The 24,235-nt window shown below is 42.7% G+C and overlaps 1 protein-coding gene and 1 long non-coding RNA gene across 2 annotated transcripts in view; both read right to left on the minus strand.

Moving 5' to 3' along the window:
* Window positions 1-24,235, minus strand: part of LOC119402502 (sodium-coupled monocarboxylate transporter 2-like) — a 258,827-nt gene that overhangs the window by 66,900 nt on the left and 167,692 nt on the right. The window lies entirely within an intron of this gene.
* On the minus strand, window positions 6,592-10,884 carry LOC119402573 (uncharacterized). Its single transcript, XR_005185827.1, has 3 exons — window positions 10,821-10,884; window positions 10,087-10,193; window positions 6,592-6,804 (listed from the first exon to the last, which is right to left on the minus strand). It is a non-coding gene; the product is annotated as an uncharacterized LOC119402573 (long non-coding RNA).

Here is a 24,235-nt window from a genome sequence, read left to right on the forward strand (position 1 = left end):
GAGGTTGAACGCGAGTTTCCACCCATGCAGGACCCTTTTTGCTTGTAGGAAAGGAGATGACTCTTAAGGGCTCGTTTTCTTTGTTAGACACAACATTATTGAGAACTAACAGACAATAACGCCAAGGAAAGTATAGGGGGTGTTATCTGTAGTATTTAGAATATAAATGTGAAGAAAGTAAAGTGGACGAAAAGATGACTTGCCGCCGGCAGGGACCGAACCTGCGACCTTCGAATAACGCGTCCGATGCTCTACCACTGAGCTACGGCGAAGGTCATCCTCCCGTCCACTTTATGGGGTATATATGTGCATTTAAACCTTGGAGTGTTAGCGCCAATCGCAGCCTTCTTGCTTGTATGGTTTGTGGTATATAGTTGAAAAATTTCGGCAGATCCTGCACCTTACGGGAATCGGTACCATGCGAAGCAGACAGCGAGTAGCTCTATGCTGCATTTTGTGGCTTTCAGCCAAGCGTTACGAGGCGGATCGACGTGTTTTTGTAAGTGGAGTAGTTGTGTGCACATCGTGGGCTTAGCAGGCACGTCGACATCACTGGCGTTCAAAGGGTAACACATGGTCTGACGTAACGTCAGCATTCAAGTAGAGCACGTTCGTCAGTATTATCGAAACGAAGTGCACTTAATACTGCGATGATTTGAATATCACACGTAACTTTCGTTAGCGTATTATCCGGAGTCAAGTGACGCTGGAATTTAGCTTGCTGAATCATGGGAATACAAATGTAATGCTATCAAAGCGATGCAACACTGACACTACAGACGTTAACTTGACATCACGTCTGTATCGTAGGAGTACATATGTAGCGTTTATTGCTTCATTATAAAATTATATAGCCAGCTTCACAACCACAATTGACGTTGCACCACCGTTACGCCTTCGTGGGTATTTTTCGAAACCAGTTTTTAAACCTGCCGTTGCTCTGTGGCAGAATACCTGAGTGCCACGCAGAATATACCTGAATGGTGCATAATGGAATAGAATTTTATTCATCTGGCGATGTAAATGACATTGTAGCTGCACTTCCCACTCCTTCCATCAAATGCATCCACCTAAACACGCGAAATGTGAGCATAAGACATTGTACTTAGAGGAACTTTTTGCCAAATGTTCTTCTCAGTTCTCAGTGATCACGCGAAGTGAAACATGGAGTATTTCAGAATGTGATATATGTAGGTTGCCCAATTACAATGCTTACTATTTAAACAGGTGAATCTCTCGAGGGGGCGGAGTATCATGGCTGGTTGCTGATGACGTTGACTGTCACATTCCTGACTGGTACACACTGCTTTTACCTGACTATGAAATATTGACGCTGTGCGCTGGAAAGCATGTGTTTTCTGTGTTCTATCGACCACCTACTGGTGACATACCAATGTTCATACAATTCTATGAGCAATTTCTTCCATATGTGGTTCAACAGCATAATTCGAAAACGTTAATAGCTGGTGGAGACTTCAATAGTGACACGTGTTCCAATAGTCAATCGTCGAAATCTTTTAAGGCGATTATATTATCGAATGGTTTTACCAACTTAATTAACATGCCTACCAGTGTCACATCTGAAGGTCAGTCAACCCTGGATCTATATATCACCGATTCCTCACAGTTCAATATTAAATGTGGTGTCTTATTATGTCAGTGAGCACTTGCCAGTATTTGCGTGTGCTCAAATACGTGGGTTAGGAGAGAAACATTTCCCTGCACTGTCTTACCAAGTAATTACAGAAAAAACTTTAAAATCTTTTTGTGACTCCTTGCTGAAAGTTGAATGGGATGTGATAACTAAAATCACAGATGCCAATGACGCTTACAATATGTTCATTGACATATTCTCTGTTGTATACCACCAGAGCTTTCCCTCTAAGACACGTAGAAAAAGTAGAAAAATCAGGAAACCTTGGGTTACGTCTTAACTACGTGAGGAAATTAAAGTCAGGGACAAGTTGTATCAACACTTTCTTTCCACGCGATCAGCAGATGACCTCGCCACATTTAAAAAGTACCGGAAGAGACTTACTAAGAAATTACGGCACGCACGCACAACGTACTATTAATCTCTCTTGGTCATCGAAATCCGCAACCACAGCCTACTATGGTCGAGGCTAAACAGACTTTTAAATCGCAATGAGTGTCACAAGCATTTACAGCAGTTGCAAATCAACGGCAAAGAGTTGTCAGGTGTTGAATTCGCCGATGCGTTTAATAATGTTTTTTTACAGATATCGCATGCGCACAAGCTAAGCCTCCTCAGGCAAGTAAATATATTCGCACTAATAGCGAGAATACAATATACCTTGAACCACTCATGGCGTACGAAGTTGTGTCGACTATAAAGATTAAAAAATAGCACTAGTTGCGACATTGGCGGTTTTCAGGTGTCCCCAATAAAACATGCAGTTGAAATTATTGCTCCAATACTCGCTCATATCTTTAATGTGTGTCAGCAATCCGCAATCTTTCCTGAAAAAAATGCAGTCGGCAAAAGTTACCGTTCTGTACAAAAAGAGAGATCGAAATGATTTGGGAAATTATAGGCCAGTATCTATTCTGCCAATCTTTTCAAAGATATTCGAAAAAGTATTGCACTCCAGAATAGGAACCTTCATTGAGAAACGTAACCTGCTAACACCACACCAATTTAGTTTCCGTAAGCATAAATCAGCTGAATTAGCACTAGCAGAGCAGAAAGAATATATATTGACAGGGTTTGAAAACAGAGCAATAGTCATTGGTATTTTCGTAGGTTTTCTAAAGCTTTTGATTTGGTTGACCATAACACTCTAGTGGAAAAACTAAGCTATTATAAAATCCGAGGACACACATTATCTCTGATCAAGTCCTACTTATTCAAGAGAACCGAAATTGTGAAAATCGACACCTTTACTTCTAAGGCCAGATCTGTCCAATGTGGAGTACCACAGGGAAGTATTTTGGGACCTCTACTTTTTAATCTTTATCTGAAGGATACCAGCAATATTAACCCTGAGGGAAAGTTTATTGTTTACGCGGATGACACGAGTATTTTCTTCACTGGTAATGATATTCATGATGTAATAGAACAAAGTAACAATACAATGAAAAATCTAGAGGAGCGGTCTGCATTAAATTTAATGAAAATAAATATAAGCAAGACAAAAGCAGTCTTATTCAGGCCAAAGAACAAGCGCATACCACCGAAGAGAGCTTCCTAGACCGCCCGAGGCTTTTTCGACAAAAGAAACCGCGCCATTGAGGCAAGCACAAACATACTCTCCACCGAATGACTTCACACTGCATAACATACAAGCCCCGAATACACCTCATTGCCAAGTGTACGGTCCATACCGACTCTATCCCACACATACTGGCACTGCCCCAGAGCCAACACGCCACAACGCCATTCACTCTGTTCTAACATACTTACATGGGAGGCCTGGGTTGCGAATCTGGGCGAAACCAGCTCCTCGTGGGCAATTCTCCTTAACCACATACTAACCATCTTAGGGGAGGTCAGTACAGCCTCACCCTAGAGCTCAGACCCGGACTTGGGTTTCGAAAATAAAAGTTTTTTCTCTCTCTCTCCGCATCAAGACATTATGTTACATTACCGAAGTATTGCAATTACCGAGAATTTCAAATGTCTGGGTGTTATCTTCTCAGCCATCATGTCATGGGATAATCATGTTAATTACGTCCCAAATAGAGCTAGCAAAATCACTGGTGTAGTAGGCCGTTTACGCTACATTCATCCCACATGTATTCACTTTTCAATCTGATTTAAACTATTGTCAAATGATATGGGGTAACACAACGCACTCCAATCTTGAATGTATGTTCCTGCTACAAAAAAAAATATCTCCGCCACGCATACAACGCTTCTTACACAGCATCGACAATAACTTTCTTTAACAGTTCGGGCGTGATCCCTGCACATAATCTGTACAAATATCGTTTGAGTCGCATATACAAACAAGATATCTATTGGAACATAAACAACCTAGGTAGTCTTGCTCAACTTCAAAGAAAAGCTCCAAGTTACGGTACCAGACACTTAGAGGAATGGTTAGTGCCAACACCGCGTTCAAACTACGGAAAATAAATGCTTCAATACAGAATATCTACACTATTAAATAGCTATAAATCAATATAGTTTTATCTTTGTACAGCCTCCTTCAAAGAACTTAAAAGGATGTATGTGGTTTCTACATAGATTCAGATTGCAATGTTTAGACATCTTTGATTTCGTTGCCTTTTAAGATGAAAATGTGAGTTGAAATATGTTAAAGCACTAGTATGCCTCTGTATATATGCTCGTGTGTATGGCTTTGTGTTTGTATAATTATGTAAAAGTGTGTGTGTATATATATATATATATATATATATATATATATATATATATATGTGTGTGTTTTGTGTAATATTGCCTCACTGCCAAATACAAAGGGTTGTAGGCTAGTCAATCTGTCCTGGGACAGCTTTTTTTCCACAATCCCCCCATCTGTATTTCGCAAAGATGGCAAATAAACTTTTATTATTATTATTATTATTATTATTATTATTATTATTATTATTATTATTATTATTATTATTATTATTATTATTATTATTATTATTATTATTATTTGGGTTCAATTCTTGGTGGTATCCTAATTTTATTATCTTTGCATTCGTCGGGTCAACGTTGCCCATGCCGGTTGTTCTTAACTCTCTCGAATTTCAATTACCAATGTTCTCGCCATTCCTGGGTAGATATAAACTGTCAATCACCTGTGACGCATACCCGAACACCGCGGCTCATGGTAAACGGGGATGTGCCACACTTGTCTGGAGGAAAGGGTTTGACGACATACGCGGCAGGATTTTGACGTTATTCATGTCATTACCAGACAGTCATATTTGTCAAAATTTCTTAGCCTCGCATGCCAATTTTGGTCAACACCAAGTTAAGGAGGCGATCATGAGAGCACCCAGACGTAGGCGGATAGATAGATAGATAGATAGATAGATAGATAGATAGATAGATAGATAGATAGATAGATAGATAGATAGATAGATAGATAGATAGATAGATAGATAGATAGATAGATAGATAGATAGATAGATAGATAGATAGATAAAAACGCTCAAAGTGCCCAGGGTTTGTTAAGAAATTCTTCGCATTTAAAACACAAGTGCGTAACGGTTCGGTCATTGATAACGTCCACTTTTCAATACCAAATATAACAGGTGTTCATGACGAGACAAGGGAGAAACAACAGACGGCATAACGGCAAAACAAGACACAAATTCAGTAGATGATGAAGAATGGAAGGAATGAAAAGGGGTCAAACGAAGCTTGTTGGTGGAATGCTGTGGAACATAGAATGTCGCTATTAAGTGGCGCTTATTGGGTACTCATTCTCAGGTTTAGCGCAGTGAAACGGCGAATGCTAAAGAAAACACGAAGATACAGCAATGTGTCCTAGTGTCTTCCATTGTCCTACGTCGTTACTATGAGGTAAACCTCAAGATATGCATTAACAGCGAGCGCACCAGTCTGCTCTGTTTATCGTGTTGAGTGAAACACGGGAGAACTAAACAAGAACTAAGACAACCGACACGTGAAAATCGTGATGTCCTGTAAAAGTATGCAATAAGTTATACCCGGGGTCGCAAACTCACCTGAGCTAGAGGGCCGCAGTCACAAAATTTAGTCCCGGAAGGGCCGGGGTAGTGACGAGAGAGAGAGATTCTTGAGTTGAGAGAAAATAGGTGAATGTGGGGGTAAGTGACGCAGTAACTGTCTCTCAGGCGAGGACACCACAACCGCGACACCTGGGCGGAATGGGGGAAAAAAGGTATAGGAGAGGTTAGACTGGAGGAGGAGGCCTGAGGGAGTTAGACACACCACAGGGGGGAAGAAAAAAAAGGAAAGAAAAGGGGAAAAAAAGAAACACGGAAGTTCTGTCTGTTGGGAGCTTGGTCGGCGTGGTTCAGAGAAGACGGTCGGCCAGTTGCGCGGCCTCGATAGGCTGAAAAGGTGGGGTGGGTGGGGGAGGGGTATTGTACAAAATTTCGCCTGACGCTAGCACTTGATATTCACGCATTACCCCTATTTTATATACGGATAATTTTTGAAGGGGATTTCGCGACAGGATGCTAGAAACCTATCGATACCGGTTTCCATTATTAGTCAAATGCGGACGCCTATTCGTAAATATGGAGATTTTGTTCCACGGTTATGTTTCAAAACATGGTGAACCCATGACCCCATAGCGAGCATCGAGCAAACAAGCAAAAATGCTTGAGACCTGTCCCGTCTGTGAAGCTTTACCGAACAGAGCGTTATTATTCGCAATAGGCGAGTAAAGAATGCGAGTACCATTTAGCAAAGTCACAAACATTTTATTCCTTGTCAAACCGCGCGCCGCTAGCAAAACATCTGCGAGCTGCATGCTGTCCCTGAGACCCCTTTGAGACCCCTGAGTTACACTCTCTAACACGACAAAAGAAAGTAAGGAGTTCTGGTTCTTCCAACCAAACGTTCTTTTCTGCAGAGCGAGGACATATCAATTGGCCGAGATGTTCACTTCGGCATGGATGCGCTTCAACGCTAGCGCCTTCGTTTGGGTGGCAAACATTGCACCTAGCCTCTGCATATAACTTCTTTGTAATCTGTACCATGGGATCATTTTGTCCAGCAAAAAATAAACATGCTAAACAACAGGTTCTGAAAGTTCAAACTGTCGATTCCTGCTTTTCTTCACATTGAGAAGATAAAAGCGTTTTCGTTGTTTGTTGCTCTTCTTTGCTGCCTTCTGTCTCCTAAAAAAAAGAATAAGTCCGTTTGTCTACATAGAGCAGGCAAGAACACAATAAAGTCTCTACTGTAGTTCACGTTGTTTTCACGAAGTGCATATGGCAAAAATAAGTCAACAATATTATGATTTACAAGTTGCGTTATGGCAAATCTGCAGGTCGGAACTTTCACTAGATATATATTGGGATAGAGGCTGGGGTGAAGAAGGCTTTGCCTATTCGAAGCCCTGAATATCACTTGAAATTTAATGAGCAAATAACTGCATATAAGTACAAATGACACCAAATTTTAGTACACTCGTATGAAATTACTCCAGGCGATGTAGTGATAAAATCAGTTGAACCATCATTACGAATGCTGTGGGCCTTTTGTTTTGTGAACTGTAGCCCCATGCAGTAATATTAATTGGGACATACAGAAAAGTGACCCTAACATTGGGCAGCTCTACCCCTGTAGTTAAAAGTTTTGAAGTTAATGGTGCTACCACCACCACGGACACTTGATCATGATATGCCCCACACTACTAAAATAATAATAATGAGCATCGCATATTCCTCTTTGGTTACTAGCCTAGAAGGTTCCTCTTCACTTCGCGTCGAGTATCATGTGAGTAGATGCGTCTTGTAGAACCTTCGGATATTCCATCAGATCGTGCCAGTCGGCATAGAAATTCACTTGTTCCATCAACAATGTCATCAAAATAGAATAAATGCTTTAAATCGTAAGTTGCCTACACAATAATTAATGATCATTTACCCCAATAAGAAAATACGAGTGCTATTTAAGTACATTCTCTGCAGTTAATTTTTGTCTGGTATTGCGTAACTGGCTGACCTTCGGCTTCTACATCGCATATCTGCAAAGGTGCTTAAACCACAACCAGATCTACTAAGCAAATGGAGCTGTGCATAATTATAAGAATTAACTTCCGTTGCCACGTAAATAGAGGTTCCTTTTTGGTAATTTGCAACACTGAATTCGATGCATAAGTTCGAGGGTAATAAATGCTACAGAAGAGCATTTATTACCCTCGAACGAATACTGCGGTAACTGCGGGAGCGAATACTGCGGGAACGAATACTGCCCTTACCGGGCAGTATTCGTTCCCTACCGTTACAAGATTTCATTGATGCCGCTATTACCCACTTAGAAGATAGGTAAATATCTAGTTTGTAATATGCACAGTGATGTTTTCTTATGTATTGCCGTATGTATTTCAGTTTTATTGTTGTTATTTTTTGTTCTGTTTGTATTAGTTTTGTATAACTCATCCACTCCTGCTATAGCCCTGCATTAGGGCTGCAGTATATTCAAATAAATAAAATAAATAAATAAAGAGGGTGTATAATGAGAGAAAATACTGTTTTGTGCACTCGGTATGCGTGTAAGATGGCGCGAGATCTACGATCTGTCTAAGATGTAAGATCTATAATTTCATTTATTTGTATGCCATCTTGATGACCAGAAAAACTGATGTCCAGTATCGGTTAAATAGCATATTATTACCTGAGGTTATACGTTAGAGATGCGATAAATGGGACTGTATTTAAATACAACGATTATGAAGACTACACATATATGAAGATGTGCGACCAAGATACAAATAGATGCAGCATACGTACATTCTCCAGTACTCTCGGGACATTTTATTTCATTTCGCGTTTTGTTTTTGACATTTCTGGCTGATTAGTGTCATTTTGACGGAAGGGTGACGGCACGAACGCGATCAATTTTTTTTCCGAGCTGTTCATCTGCATACGTGGGTTGAATACCTCGCGTAATAATTTCAAACTTATTTTGAAAAGAATTGAAGCTATTGTTGGGACATGGAACGGGCCTCTGGCAGGGTAGCCAATCTGAGACTGAACACACATCGGGCTGAACGAATTCTGAGAGGCGTTGAAAGAACTATCAGTGAGCCTCAACCCATCATAGCACCACGGTATTGACAGGTGAAATCCCAAACTTATTTTTCAAAATAAGCTTGACGAAGAATATTGTGTCTGACGTTAACTGATATGCTGTTTCTATTTAGTATCTCTTTCAAAAGAGGTCGCTCTTCAGGCGAGCTGCTGTTCCACAGCTGCATCATGTATTAGCACGACGCATAACAGAAAATAAAACACGACACACAAGAACAAGTTATCATCTCGATGTTTCCTGGTGTCCTGGTGGGGCATTGCATATCCTTTGGTTGCATCCCTGTGCTCAATAGATGCATTGTCATCAGCTGTTTTCGAAATCAGCTCACACGGGAAATGAAAACAGCCGAGGCAACAGCTGAATATGGAAGCATGCGATTTATTTTGGGTTACGAACAGAATAAAATGAGTTGTATTTTGGTGCGTGCGTACAAAATGCGCAAAGCGTTCAAAGCGTTGTGGTTGCCGGTCTTTGTGTGTTTCGTCTTTTCTTTTTCTTAATGGCATCGCGCCAATACCTGATGTAGTCAATTCCAAAATTTACTGCCGGATGAAGTTTGGCTTAGGAGGAGGGGGGAGTTGTGGCAGAATGGACTACCGCACACACCACAACAAACACGCCTACAGCAAACATTCTTAAAACCCTATATGCAACACGTGATGTTGAATTGCTTTTGTGAGTTTTTTTTTAATGGAAGCGGTCTTCTAAAAAAATGATTCGCAGTAGCCGTTCGCAAGATTTTCCAAACAAACCTTTCTTTCAATATGCAGCCGGCTATTTCCTGTAAACTCGAGGCATACCAACGTTTTTTAAGCGTTTTAAAACGAGCATTTACTGCTTCAAAAAACTCTTTTAGCGTGCCAATTTTTAATTCTTGCTCCATAGCATAACCTGAACACGATCTAGAAATGTAGAATCGAACATGTATACTTCATAACAACAAACCTTCAGCATCCAGCATTGCGGTCTAAGAATAACAGGACGAGCATATTTCAGGATCCAGATTGAAAATAGCGAAGATAAGTTGACATATGTGAACTATAGTAACGGAAATAAATCTTGAGAAACCTAACCGATTCTGCGGTTTGTAAGCTTTAAATGAGCGCCGAGCACTGGCTGCAAGCTTCCCCACGACGGCTATCTTTGCCGAAAAAGAATACTTTTCCTATTTATTGTTTCGCGTCATTTATACGTTCTCTGCATGAAAGTCTCATACTCAATTGCAGTCTACGTAAAAAAGAATGAAAGCGAATTTATGATATGGTTGCGAGGCATTTTACATCATGTTTATCGTTGTATAAACATGTGAAATCAATTCTCCACAATATAATGGGGCAAATTGCCAGCAGGGGAAAAATATTTACCTTTATCGAGAAACTTTCGTCTCTCTCCATAACGCCCAGCTTACGCCAGAGCTGAACGCACCGTTTGTTCAAGTGTGCGACGTCAGGGTGCCGTTGCCGATGCTCACCTGTATGTTACATAATCAACTGCATTCATACCTGAAACGAGACACTATAGCGCGGAATACATAACAAGCTTACCCATTTTATAAAATTATAATCGCACAGCAGTCGCTCCTCCCGTGGTACATTAACATTCTTCACAGCGTAATATCATACCCCTACTTTTCTTCATCTCACACTGACGCAAATTTTGCGCATCTTTGTGGTTTGAAGCCTCGTAATTTCAGTGATGACGTAACATTGACGCTAAAAACAAATGTCACTCCGCATTCATTAGAGTACTAAACCTATATAACTGAACGTAGCAGGTGATGCATAACGCATTTGTCTATTAATTACCAACTCATAGTAGCTTTTAAGGCGCGAGAGAACCCAATCACAAGAAAGGACACGGGACAGAGCACCACTAACAACTGATTTATTTGCATCAATACACGTGGATATGTATCGTTGTCAGCGCGAGCGCAGAATATATGTTCGCATCAATGGTGGTCAGATAACGCCTGCTCAATAAACTTTCTATCGGATTTAGACAGCACTACAGAAGTGTCACTAACGCTCACCAATTCGCCCAACAAAAAGTTCTGTTAATTACCTGCTGATACCTGCTAACGTAGAAGAAATTCGCTTACCTGTGATAACACTTATCAGTATCCCGAGCAGGACTGTAGCCAACATACCAAGGAGAGAACTCCATAATGAAGAAATTACAAAGGAAGATGCGTTTGTTTGTGACCTGTATAAGTACAATAAAATACCTGAGTTGACCCTCCAACGTGCCTAATATCACACCAGGGCGGTAAGTATATTCATAATATCAAAAGCTGCCGAAATGAACCAAGTGGCTTTAAATTGAGCGATTCTTGCAAACTACAAATAATATATATCTATGTATATAAACAGTAAAATTTTTAAGCATCCAAGAAACCTCGAATCATAGCACTGGACTTCATATTTCGCCACAAAAATGGCTGCATGACAAATTGCAGATATAGAGTTGAAGTGCTTGTAACTAGGGCTGGTTTGCAATAGTTCTGTGTGTGTAGAGAGTATTTGTTATGTTTTCGGCATTTGTTTAGCCTATCTTTATGCCGAATATTTTGTTCGTTCTTGTGCAGTGCAGTTGTCTGTTACCTTAGGGTCACTTGTCACAGAATATTCATTTCGTGTTCTACTTAATATATGCCTATGATTATCTATACTAATATCATCTGCCTATACAAATATCCTCACAGAATTCTTGTGCATGTACGATTGCACATGTTGAGCTACTACTACGGCTTTATGCTAGAGGTATGTCTTCTGCAGCAAGCTTTGGTGAACTATCAGAGGCGTTTTTATTTATTGTTTCTTGCTGTCGTCCCACATAACAACGACTTCCTGTGTGATTACAAGATTCCTGCAGTCTGCAATAATTATTTGCGCTTGAAGTTGCACTTTCATTCGTAAATAAAAACTAGAATTGTTGGACCCTGACGACATACTTTGGTCTTATAATTACAAATGCATCAATTTATTCAAGTACTTGAAGACTTTTACTCAAGCACGTTACCACAAATAGCGTTACACCAACACTGCATCGCGGTTCATGCGGCGTCTCGACACCTGTTTCTGTCCGAAAAAAGCATTCTGCTGCCTGTTACAGCAATGGAATAATAACCGCTGTTAACAATCCGTGAATTAACAAAATAAGCTTCTGTAAGCAAAGTCACGACAAGGAAAGCTGGTAATGATATGAAGACTTTTTGAGTTACGCTTTGGAAAAGGCAGGAACGGTTCAATACGTGCGATTTTACCAGCCTTGAATTAAGAGGACACTCCACCGTCTAGTGACATGCAATTTTGTTGGCGAGATACTCATTCCTTCGTGTTTTTCTTTTTTTTTTTTGTTGGGGCTACACTAGGTGCCTAGCATGCTGTCAACATTAGCCCGAAGTCATTGATTCATTGTTCATGCTCTGGTTTATCTCCTGAATCGCACTGCTTAGACGTTGACCAAGCGCGTGACATGAGTTGTTGGCACATATACCTGTTCGAAGAAAATGGTGACGTCAAGTCTGTGACGAGAGACGTAGCGGTGCTGTTGTCTGGACAATAGTCGAGCGATGCCGGCATGTACGGCGGTTTAATGCCACTGCTGAGTGACCGCCACATGGCAACGAGTTGGCCAGCGATCATGAGCAGTGTAGATATTCCAGCTCCCTGTGATGAGACCAAAATCGTGACCAGGGTTTAAGGACATGTGCGCGTAGCGACAGCCCTCTCGCTAGCGACAGCGTTGGCCTGCCGTAACTGAGTGCGAAATAGGCGAAAAACAAATCATATCCAACAAAATGCTAGTTATCAAAAACGGCTCCCGTTTCTATACAGCACATACTTATTTGAACATTCTGTTAAATTTACGGTGTCGCACTACAGACCGCGTGGCTTCCCAGAGTGTTTATTATTTTACAATGGGGCAATGGGTTTTTCTAATAGGTGGTGTTCAATTGCCCTGGGAAGTCACACGCTTTATAGTAGAATACTGTAATTTTACCAAAATGTTCCAATAGATTTCTGCTGTGTAGAGCCCGGAGTCGTTTTTTGATAACTTGCTTTTTCTCCATAGATATTTTTTCGCGCCTATTTCTCATTCAGTTATGGCAGGACGCCGTTGCTGCCGCCGAAACATGGCGCCACGTACAGATATTCCCAAATTCCTGGGAATGTACGAGTTATCTGATTTTGAAGTAACTTCCAACCATCATCATCATTATCATCAGGTTGTCTTATGTCCGCTACAGGACATCTCGCAGTTATCTCGCGAGCTGATTGCATCTGCTGCCTCCAAATTTCATAATTTCGTCGCTCCCCACCTCTTCCTGTTGTCCATCCTGACACTCTAATTGGCCATCTCTTCTACGTCCCTCTCATGACGGGACCTGTGCAAGTCCATGTATTTCTCCCAATAGCTGCTATTATATCGGCTACCCCTGTTTCCCTTATCCTCTCTGCTGCCGTCTTCCTATCTGTGAAAGTTACGCCTGTCGTCTTTCGTTCAATCGCCTGCTGGGTAGCCCTTAGCGTCATCTCGAGTTAGTTATTCTCCTGGTTTCCGCCTAATATGGTAAGCTGGAGGGATGGATGCTATGAGCGTCCCCTTTATAACGCGGCGGTGACAAGTGTGCCACCAGGCTCGACAAAAAAAAAAATCCTTTTACTCTTCTTTTTCTTAGTGCTGGCCTAGTGTCTCTACTTCAATTAAAACTATCTTACTCCAGAAAAAAAAACTTAAGTTTTCAGCCCAGTTCTCTGCCCTTTACGGCAGAATGTCCTTATTTTTTTCCAATATTTATTTTTGTCCTCTCTCTAATTTTCTGCCACCAATACTCAAACCGTCTCTTACTTATTTCAATCGCGGGTGTGTTCAGCTTTCCATTGTCTCTAAAACCCAAGGCGCCATGTAGGCGTTAAGTGCCCGATGGACACTGGTGTTTCCCTTCCAAGCATTCCCGGTCGTGCACTCATTTCCGGTTTTCCGAATATTCAGGAAAAGTCTTACAAAAAATAGGACTGGTACAAAATCCATGGTTCCTCGTTCAAGTTAAGAGTTACATTGGATAAATAAGCCATAGGAGCATAAGTAAGCGCACCACCGATAGCGCGCCACCTGTCGGCAGCACTGGCTACCGGCGAAGCGTTGCGGCAGTCGCTGCAGCCCGAGCAGCAGAACGTGCGTCAAGCTTCTGCGGTCATTACGTAATGGCGAAATAAGAACGCGTTAAGTGCCTTAACATGCTTGCTTGTGTATGACGACTTCTAAAAGGAGATATATTTACCCTATTAAGGCCTGCGGCAGTAAAGAAAAAAAAAGCGCTTATGACGTAAACGGTTACATTCGGCGTCTGCGCTATAGAGGCCGAGGGTTCAGTCCCTGTGTAATAGTCTGTCATAGTTTTCAAGTTCTCCTCCTCCTTTATTTTGCTGTTTTTATGTGGTGTCTTGTTCGTTTATTTTTTATATTTCCTTTGTTTACGCTGGTGGGTGGTGGTATACGGGACTAAAAACTCCCGTCCGTTTTCCTAGCGCTTATCGCTCATAAAGAGGCGTCCAACGCCTGAGGCCAGCGGCTTAGCGAAGGGGATGATTGGGGGCTTCGACACCCCCATGCACCTCGGAAATTTTTGCATTTGGTGCGTGCATATACCCACCCACACGTACGAACACACGCATGAACTTACATAAAAGATGTATGACCCAACCCGCAAAACAATTTTGGCTATGACCGTCGTATAAAGCACCAACGACGCGGTCTTGAATTTCAGTATTTTTATTTACTTGTGACACGAGCCCCGATGGACACTGTTGTTTCCCTTCCAAGCATTTCCGATCGTACACTCATTTCCGGTTTTCCGAATATTCAGGAAAGTCTTGCAAAAAATAGGACTGGTACAAAATCCATGGTTCCTCTTTCAAGTTAAGAGTTACATTGAATAAATATGCCATAGGAGCATAAGTTTACTTAAAAGAGTACTGACACGAATTTTAAAAGTTTTCTGATTGTTGCTCTAAATTAAAATACTGGTCTCGAGAAACCTAAAACGAGTATTGTGGTGCCTGGGAATGCATCCAATATATTTTAATTGCCGCTACCTTAGAAGACACCTTTACTTTCGATATGGAGGGGGCGGCTTCTCGGGGACGTTTCATGGGAGTGTGATGTCACGGAGATACAGAAACTGGCGAAGTACTAGCGGCATATTCATAATCTGCTCGTGGTGTACATAAACAACGATTTGTGAATTGTCGTCCAATGACTCTGACAGTGATCTCTGCGATTTAGGCTGCAGGACGCAGAGCTCGCAAACTCGGGAGAACTGTGTTGACTCGTCGGAATAATGCCCATTGCATTGTGGCTGGCTTGCAGATTCTGAGAGACGAAAACTTCAAAGTCAAATTAAAATAATTTACACGTGTTCTCCGACTCCAGTGTGTGAAGAGCGTTGACACTGCATACCAAGGAAAAGAAAAATGCCCCAATTGCGATGTCTCGAAATCATGTCAGTACTCCTTTACGATGAGGACCTATTCACGGTCACGATTACTAATGAAAATTAAGTGAATCACTTCGTTGAAAGAGCCCGCTTTGTTCTTGTGAGCCGCTGGGATCGTTGCGGTACCTGGCGGAGCAGATCTGAACCACGCGCTTCTTTCCACGTGGCCTCAGGGGTCTGCTTCGCGAGCGCACGAAACACAATGTAACACAGGGAATACTCCAGGGAACATAAACTCCGAGGTGCTAGTACCACTACCAGATACTTAAGACAGAGATTACGGTCGCCACCATGTTTTCTTTTTTTTTGTCCTGTGCAGTTACTGGGAAAAATTCAACGCAGTAGAGGCGGGCTAGCTGGTTTCTGTGAAAGCGGTACTGACACCAATTTGAGAATGTGAGTTTACTCTGCCATACAAATCTCTTGTATACCGCAACACTCTGAGCAAGTGTGAAGTCCAGTAAATGCTGATTTTTTATTACGGCATTCAAGTCGATTTTCGCATGGAGCACCTACCGTCATCAACACTCACTCTAGACAAGGCGTGCAAACACTGACCGAGAAAGAAGTGAAGACACCACAGGCGCCGACTAACAACTGCAAAGGCGCACAACGGCAGAAAAGAAAGAAGGCACGAAAACTTTTCTGTGCATGCACATACAATAGGCGAGTCTATCAATCCGGCACGTGTGGGGGTCTACGTGACAGATAACTGTTTAGGCATTTGATTTCTTCTTTATGCAAGTTAATTGGCAGTTGACATATCGACAATAATATAGTGCTAGCGCATGCTTGAGTCAACCGTCGATTAACTTGCATGAAGAAGAAATGAAATGCCTTAACAGTTATCTGTCTCGTAGAACCCCCCACACGTACCAGATTGGTATGTTTGCTTATTGCACGGGCATGCGCTGATAAGCTTTCGTGCCTTGTTTCTTTTCCACCGTTCTGCGCCTTTGCAGTTGCTAGTCGGCGTCTGTGGTGTTTACACTTCTTTCTTGTGTCCGTCTTTGCACACCCTGTCTTATAGAATGAATACTAACCCACTAGCTAAGCTCTCTTTCATTCATCAACACTGCCGTGACAAGAGCTAGACTCTCAGTCTGGTGACTTCCCGCTCCAGTATGGCTGATTGTGATGGCGTCAGGTACCAGAACACTGAGTATGGCCACTCGTGTGTAACCAAAAATATTGAAAATAGCTGCTTGTGCGTCACCGACGCAGCCACCGAGCGAAGCAGCCGTGGAAACATTGTGACATCTTGCGCGAGCATGTGATGAGGAACTCATACTGTGTCGTGATGCCAGGGTAAAGTAGGAATCACATCTAGCTTTTAAAAAGATGCTGTAGCTGTTTCTCATGCATTCCCGCTTATCGGTACATCTTGTAGGCTCTTAATGGTTTGGCGTTTTACTTGACGCAGAAAAACTAGAACTGAAAATTTTCGTGCCAGTATACCTTTAAGAATCACGTTTGCCTAGGTAAAAAGCGGCACAAATGTTAAAGGTGACAAACGCTGTCCCCTTTAAAGCTTGTGTCCTTTTTTGGCGCTAGCGAACATGAATCTTGAGAATGCAAGATGTTTAAAATGTCTAAAGTGATATCCTCGATATAAAGTTTGTTTCAGTTACCGCTCACCTTCGAATGCACGAATGGGAACATTGTGGCCAGAATAAAAAGACCCACGAAGGGACCGGTGGCGGCTCCGTATGCCATCATGACGAGCTGTGGTGATACAAAAATTGAACAATTATACATTTAAAAATGCGCTAGGGTTAAAGGGATGAAAATTTGCATTCTGCTCCAAATCAAAGTACCTCGAATCAAGTCAACCAGTTATTGTTATCTAGCAGGATTTTTCGCGCTCCTCTCGTAGGTATGGTGCTCGACGGCTGACCTGAAGGTCGCGGGATCGAATCCTGGCTAGAGCGGCCACATTTCGATGAAGGCGGAATGCTAGAGGCCCGCGTACATAGATTTAGGCGCGCGTAAGTACACCCCACGTGGTAGAAATTTCTTGAGCCCTCCGCTACGGCGTCCCTCACAATCATATCGCAGTTTTGGGACGCATAATCCCAACAAATACATTAGGCGTCAGTAGTGCGTACGTATCACTTGGGCGCACGTAAGATGCGGTTTGACCACCGCATGTGCATGATAACTGTCCTTCCATCATTGTAATGCAGTTTTTGAACTGCTCCTTCAGTGTAGGCAGTTCATACTTCACAATGAACACATAGCGCCTTTTTTTCTTTTTTTTTCTCGTCAGTCAACTGGAGGCACATTTCCTTTTTTTGTCTTTGCTAAGCCCGGAAGGCTGGAGACCGAATGCGATAACGTGGACGGAATCGTCAGAGCAGCACATAGAAAGGTCGACGCTGAATTCAATGATGTGGGCCGCCGCAACAACTTTGTCGCCATCGACGACAAAGATGACACATTCCCCAACATGAGTCAGAAATGTGCTCAGGGGCAAGCTTACTGTGACATGGAATCACAAATGTTAGTCTCACAACACGTGGAAAAGCGACAAGCGTGTGCGGTGCGGTCGCAATAAACAAATGTTTTTCGCATCGCTATTTTAAAAAAAAAATCCGACTGACTTTACGAACTTCCATTAGAAATAGGAAATAATGACTTTAGTCAACGTCCACGAAGTCGTCCCCGTCGCCTTACATTGTGGATTCTCGAACAAACACAACACACACTGGTGCCGAAGCGGCGTCGGGGCACCGGCATCGGCACCTTCGGGCTTCGTCCGTTCGCCGCTAGGTGCCGGCTCTGTTCCATCTCGAGGCCAATAAAACCCGCGCGGGGTTGACGTGGCCAGGCCCCGGAAAGTCTCAAGTTCCAGCGATCGCCGCAGAGGGCGAACAAATCGACCGCGGCGAGTTCCAGCTTCAAACGCCGGGAGTGGATCTACTAACCTCTGCGTTAGGACAACATGGCGACGTTGTGGTGGCCGCCATTCGCGCTATTTGACTTTTTATGTAGGGGCGCCCTCGTCGGGCCCAAACTTCAAATTAAAATATTCTTGAAATAAGGAAGTTTAGTTGTTTACTTACTGTTACACTTCAATAAACAAATTGCTGTTTATACGAAGTGGCCTTGCCTTGCCAGGTATCACGTCATCAATCTTTTGTAATAGTTTTTGCTCCAACAGACTCGTAGTTGTCAGCTGCCTATCGGCATCATTATCTTCATTTCAAAATATGCGGCGGCACAACGGCAGGTAACGGTTCGCGGTGCATTGGGATGGGTCTCGCGTTGTTTCGTTTCGCTGTAAATGTTTCGAGCCACTGCCGGCCGACACATTCGCTTTTGTTCTGTTCGTTTTGACTCGTTAAAATCCTTTCGCGAAGTGCATTCAGCTGACTTCAGGGGAACGAAGGGACCGTTGAAGCTTTCACCGGATGACACTCGTTTCAAGCCCGAGAATATACGGACCGGTGAGTAAAAACCCATTGCTTCAGTTTTTTTTTAACCAATGGCTTTGTGTGGGTGTCACACGGAGGCGACGCACTGCAATATTCAATTTTTCAACGTCATACTCTGTCGTTGAGAAAACGTGCGTTCCTTGCGGCGTGGCTTCACGTGGGAGCGGGTTGCCGAGTTTATCGTTCGGTTAACATTAACCAGGCCACTGCAATAAATAAAAGGAGGCAATTGCATCACCAACGCCTTGCATGTATCTTCGTAGCTAGCCCGTATATCAGTGCAAAAAACATATGAGTTATAGTTTGCAGGATCGCATTTGAGAAGCCGGGTTTAGAGGTCTCATTTCTCCTGCTGTCAGTTTAGGTTATCTTTACTACACATTTAGTGTAACAAAAGCTTCACATAATTAAGAGTGTACTTTCACTTTAATGTGATAAAAAACCGTCACTATAATCAGAAATATATTTTTTTTTTGCTGTAGCCTCCTGGCCCGACAAGGAAACAGCTGTGTGCAATGAGCAAGGCACCTGTTACATGACACGCCTTGTAAAGAAGCTAGCCCGAGTGATACAACATGCATTATACGGTACGTTTACATATATGTATAACAAACCGCTGTTTTTGTTCACTATGTTTATATGTTTACTTTTGCAAAATTTAATATTTCATTGATTATGCTTATCAATATCTGGTGATGTCATTACTTGTTTTTCCAGGATTGCCAGGCAACGACAGGGTGACTACCCCCGAATGTCCACTGTGCAAGTGCGGCGAAACATGTGAACGTCTGCTACAACAGGTCATCTTGAACCTCACGCTTGCAATGCTGTATTTGTGAATGGTTTACCAGGCATCTCATGGAGGTGTGCCTACAATCGTCCACAAGTATTAGCTGTCTACTGTGTCATGCAATCTACACCTCAATAGCGTTGAAATTGAGCACTAGCTCCGTGCATTAGTTACGTTACCTGGCACTGCTGAGCTCAATGACGAAGGTTTTATACCCAGCCACGCTGGTAACATTTCATTGGGGGCGAAATGCAAAGACACTCGTGTGCTTATATATGCGTCTGAAGTTCAGGGAAAGACGGAAGCTTGAAGAGAAGAAAAATTTGTGAACAAGAGGTGTCGCTGGAGCAAATGTTTCGACAAGCAGTCTTGTCTTCTTCAAGGCTACAACTGCGTTTGTTTAGCTCCAGTCAGTTAGAATCAATCTAGAGTTGCCGACTACTGTATGACTCATAATCATATCATGGTTTGCATGTGAATCATCAGAAATTATAAATTTAAGGGTAAATATATAGAAGTCTGTCTGGTTGGGCAAGATTATAAGAATAAAAAGACTCTCCAGCCACATTTAATCATTAGTCTTCCTAATTTAAAAAACTAAGAGACCAGACGGGTCTCAAAACGTAGGGTCAGTTTTTAAAAAATTATAAATCACATTACAAAACGAACATCACGGCAGTGAAGGGAATTAACAGTCTTTCCAACATCTAATAATATCTGCGGTTTAACGTCCCAAAATAGCTGGGGTTCTTTGACGTGCACCTAAACCTAAGTACACGGGCCTCAAACATTTTCGCCTCCATCGAAAATACAGCTGCCGTGAAACGTAAATGCAACATTTAGTTGTGCCTTATGAGACAGTTTACAAACTATGCTCAAAACTGCTTTGCCTTAATTGTGTTTAGATCGTAGAAGTTTACAAAAAGATACGACAAAGCTTTACAAGGCTGTGCTCAATTACATTAGCCTTTGCACATATGTTCAATGGGCTCCTTCAAATTATTTACAGCTAATAAACAAATTTTAAGTGTGACGAGCACTTCTTTCAGCTTCACCAAACACGTTTACGTTGTCGTGATGAGTGAGATTGTGTTCAGCGAGTATGGTAGTGTTTTATTTTTTACATAGCAGAGAAACGTCCCAAATTTGTTTGAACACACCTACTTCTGCTGTTTGATTAAATTAACATGTCACAGTTGTAGCACCTACCACTATGAAGTGAAAGTCTGTGAACTACTGTCACAAAAAGAACCTAGGAAATCGAAGAGGTAATTTAAAACATACATGAACTTGGACTTATCCACAGCCACACTACAAGATTTTACGTATTGTCACGGGGTCGTGACGTAGATGAAAGCAGCAGTCGGTGTGTCCAAGATGAAACTTTTTATTCGGCCGAACTTGTGGCCGGGAAACGAAAAGTCAAACTACAGCAATACACACTGCACATTGATAGCGGAGAACACACGTCGGCCGTCGATAAACTGATCTGTGGCAAGGCGCGTCGGCATTTATACCTGCGGCATCGAACATTCGAGCATTATCACAGGTGGCTGCGTTAGTTCGACAATAAACTGAGCTGTTTGCAATTGCACGCTCCAGCCTAACAGAAGATCCTAAAACAATGTGGAATGTTCCCAGACATTCTGGCACGGGTTGCGCAACGCAGTAACTACACGTGCAATTGGCCAATAACATAAAATATAGAAAGAAAGGAGCGCATGTGGCAGTATTTCAAGCCGGAGCTTCTAAAAGTAGCAGGGAGAATACATACTTGAGCTCCCAAGCCCAAATATATTAAAAAAGTAAATAACACAATAACAAGTATGCAATATATATATGACCTTTATTTATCCATCATTGGCACAGGTTCACATCATGCCCCACAGTTTGATTTCGTGAGTGTTCGCTTGCAATAGAGTGCTCATGTTCTATCAACATGTCTATGTGATACAGAGATTGTGCTTACGGCTGAGCAGTTGTTTAGTGTTCTCTGCGAACACCAACAAAGATGTATACTGCATGCCTAAAGCTTGTTTTCTTAGAATTGTGCTTCTAGAATCTGTAAGCACTCGCCTTATATCTCTGTTTCTTTAGCATTAATCTACGCTGCATACTCAGCAGTCCGATTACTAGCGCCACGAAATTCTAGCTGTAGAAACTGTGTAACTGAACTATATCGAGGAACAAAACGAGCCTGAAATATTTTCTTCCACCTATTACCTGAATACGTAATACCTATGGTATGGCTTCACGGCCAAGAATTTAGCCGAGAAATTCGTGCCTGCCCTGTAGACACAGCACGATATTCCTTATTTGTAACGCATTCAAGGTGACATCGCAGAGCGAGAAAGATGCAGAACTGTACGCATCCGCGATTGTTTACGTAAAAGATTAATCAAAGCTACATTGCTCTCACTGCGCCAACTATCTGTCGGCGTAGCGCACGTTTCGTTTCCGACTCCACACCATGCACTCAAAGATCAACACAACCTGGCAAGCGCCGCATAACTAACGGAAGGATAAGACCCTTGTCCTAAAGCTATGCTGTTAAAACTCGGACGCTGCTACACAACGAGAGCAACGTTCTTTCAGCGATCTCGGTGTTCAGTTATACGCACATATTTGTCAGCTTTCACACGTACGCGTTGAAAGCTTTTGACGTGTATGAGTGACTTGTTTTGCTTGGACCTGACTGTATACATTGCTTGTACCAGCTTGGGCACTCACAATAAACGATGCAAACCTTACTTGATCGACGTTGTTTTTGCCAGTCGAGGCCAGTTTGGTCACCTGGCGATAAATATTACACACGAGAGCAGCGATTTAGCAACGACAAAGAACAAAATACCACAGGGAGCAAAAAGCGCAGTAGCGGGACCAGGGCGAACCAACCGCGAAAACGCGTTTGTCTAATGATGATGATAGTACTTGCAGCGCCATCTCGCCTCGCTCTATTACAGTTCAGCACGCCGCCGCTACCCTTATTTCCGTACTACAGTCAAAGGTACAGTTTCCGTTCTCTAAAGTGGTAGATGTTCTCTGACGTGGCATTTGCTTAGCCCTCTTTCTAGCAGTGGAAAGTGATGTGGCGTTTCCTTAGCAATGGCAAAGACTACCGTCAGGACTCCTGAGGAAGCGAGCGTTAGAAAAAAAAAAGGTTTGCTAATCGTAGCATTCTCAATCTGCACTGGCATGTTAAAAATGTATGCGTGCCTCTGCTATCGTACACGCCAAAGATGGAAGCCCAGCAAAAGGTAAAATATGCGTGTGGTTTGGTACTACGTTAATGGGCTTCCCCTTGGTCCGCTGGTCTTTGGTATTTGCGATAGCAAAGCCGCATTGTAATGTTTCTCTGAAATCTCATCTATACAGAATACGGGGGGCGCCTAATCTCGAAATCTGGGTCGCGTCTCCTGTTAGTGTGTAGGCGCCGTTTGAGCTTGACGATAGAGTTTCGTTGAGGCTGATTTTAACTTTTAACTACGAACTGCACAACAATCGCCCGGGAAGTCGGAAGAGGACTTAATCAGCCGAGAGGTGAACCCTTTAACCCTGGACTTCCCGCAGGAAGGAATCACCACATATAACTAAAGTACTGCTTATTATAGGGAAAATCGCAAACATATGCGACCCCGCGTACTGACCGAACAAGGGAACAGGCTACGATCTGGAGGCAAATTCTAACGGATTCTTTTCTCAGCCCTCATCAGCTGTCTAAAATTTACTCAGCAGAAATTCATCCAAACTGCCGACATTGAAACTGCATGGAGGCTACCCAAAATCACATTCTTTGAGAATGCGAGGGGAACCCACCTCTTAAGACAGTACTGTCAGCTTGCTCCCTCAAGGCGTGGGAGTCGTTCCTGTCGCCAACAGACTTCCGTATTCAGGCAGAAGTGATGAACTGGGCCGAAATTGTCATGGCAAGCTACTGGCCTACCACGCTTCGAACCACCGACAAGCTAAGTTCAACGACCTCGTTGTGCCATGAACAAAGTTGCGTGTCTCTCTCTATCTGCATTTAGTTCACAGTGTTAACCAATGGAGAAGAATTCACAGGTTATGCTCAGCTGCTGACCCGAAAGACGTGGTTTCGATTCCGGGTGCGGCGGTCGCGATAAGGGCGAGAATGCTAGATGATTCTTGTACATAGATTTAGGTGCACGTTCAAGAAGCCCAGGTGGCCGAAATTTCCGGAGCCCTGCTCTGCGGCGTGCCTCATTATCATATCGTGATTTCGACACGCAAAACGCCAGAAATTATCATTGAGACTGCGTCGTAGCAGAAATTGTTGCTGGGCTAGTTGTTACATAAGTTCGAGAAAAACCTAGTGTACACGCATTTCTAAACAACCGAAGGCCTCCGCCTGTGGGAATAAACACGCTTGGTCGTATCTAGCTTGCTTGGTCAGCGTTGTGTATGAAATCCCACTCAGTTGTTGTAGGGTTCACATCTGTCAAACAGGTGGGTGTCTGAACGTCACAGTTAGGAAGCAATTTGTCGGCACATTTGCCTACCTATTCCTGCTCGCGTGATGCGACGTTTTCCAGTGTTTCTGATCATGCCAAAAGTTCAGATGCTCTGGCTCGGTAGATAATGGAAGCTTACTGGGTCAAAAAGAAAGGCGAGTTGTGTATAAGTGGCATGTCTGCGGTTTTGCGCAAGCAGGAACTTGAATTCTGTAGTTCCTTGGTGTATTAGAAATGCATTTACAATTCCCTCGTGCATGATGTGTAATAATTACGGGAATCAATGCAGTGTGCACATGTGTTGTGCGGATCATA

The sequence above is a fragment of the Rhipicephalus sanguineus genome, chromosome 8 (genome assembly GCF_013339695.2).
Source record: "Rhipicephalus sanguineus isolate Rsan-2018 chromosome 8, BIME_Rsan_1.4, whole genome shotgun sequence".
NCBI classification, from domain to species: domain Eukaryota; kingdom Metazoa; phylum Arthropoda; class Arachnida; order Ixodida; family Ixodidae; genus Rhipicephalus; species Rhipicephalus sanguineus.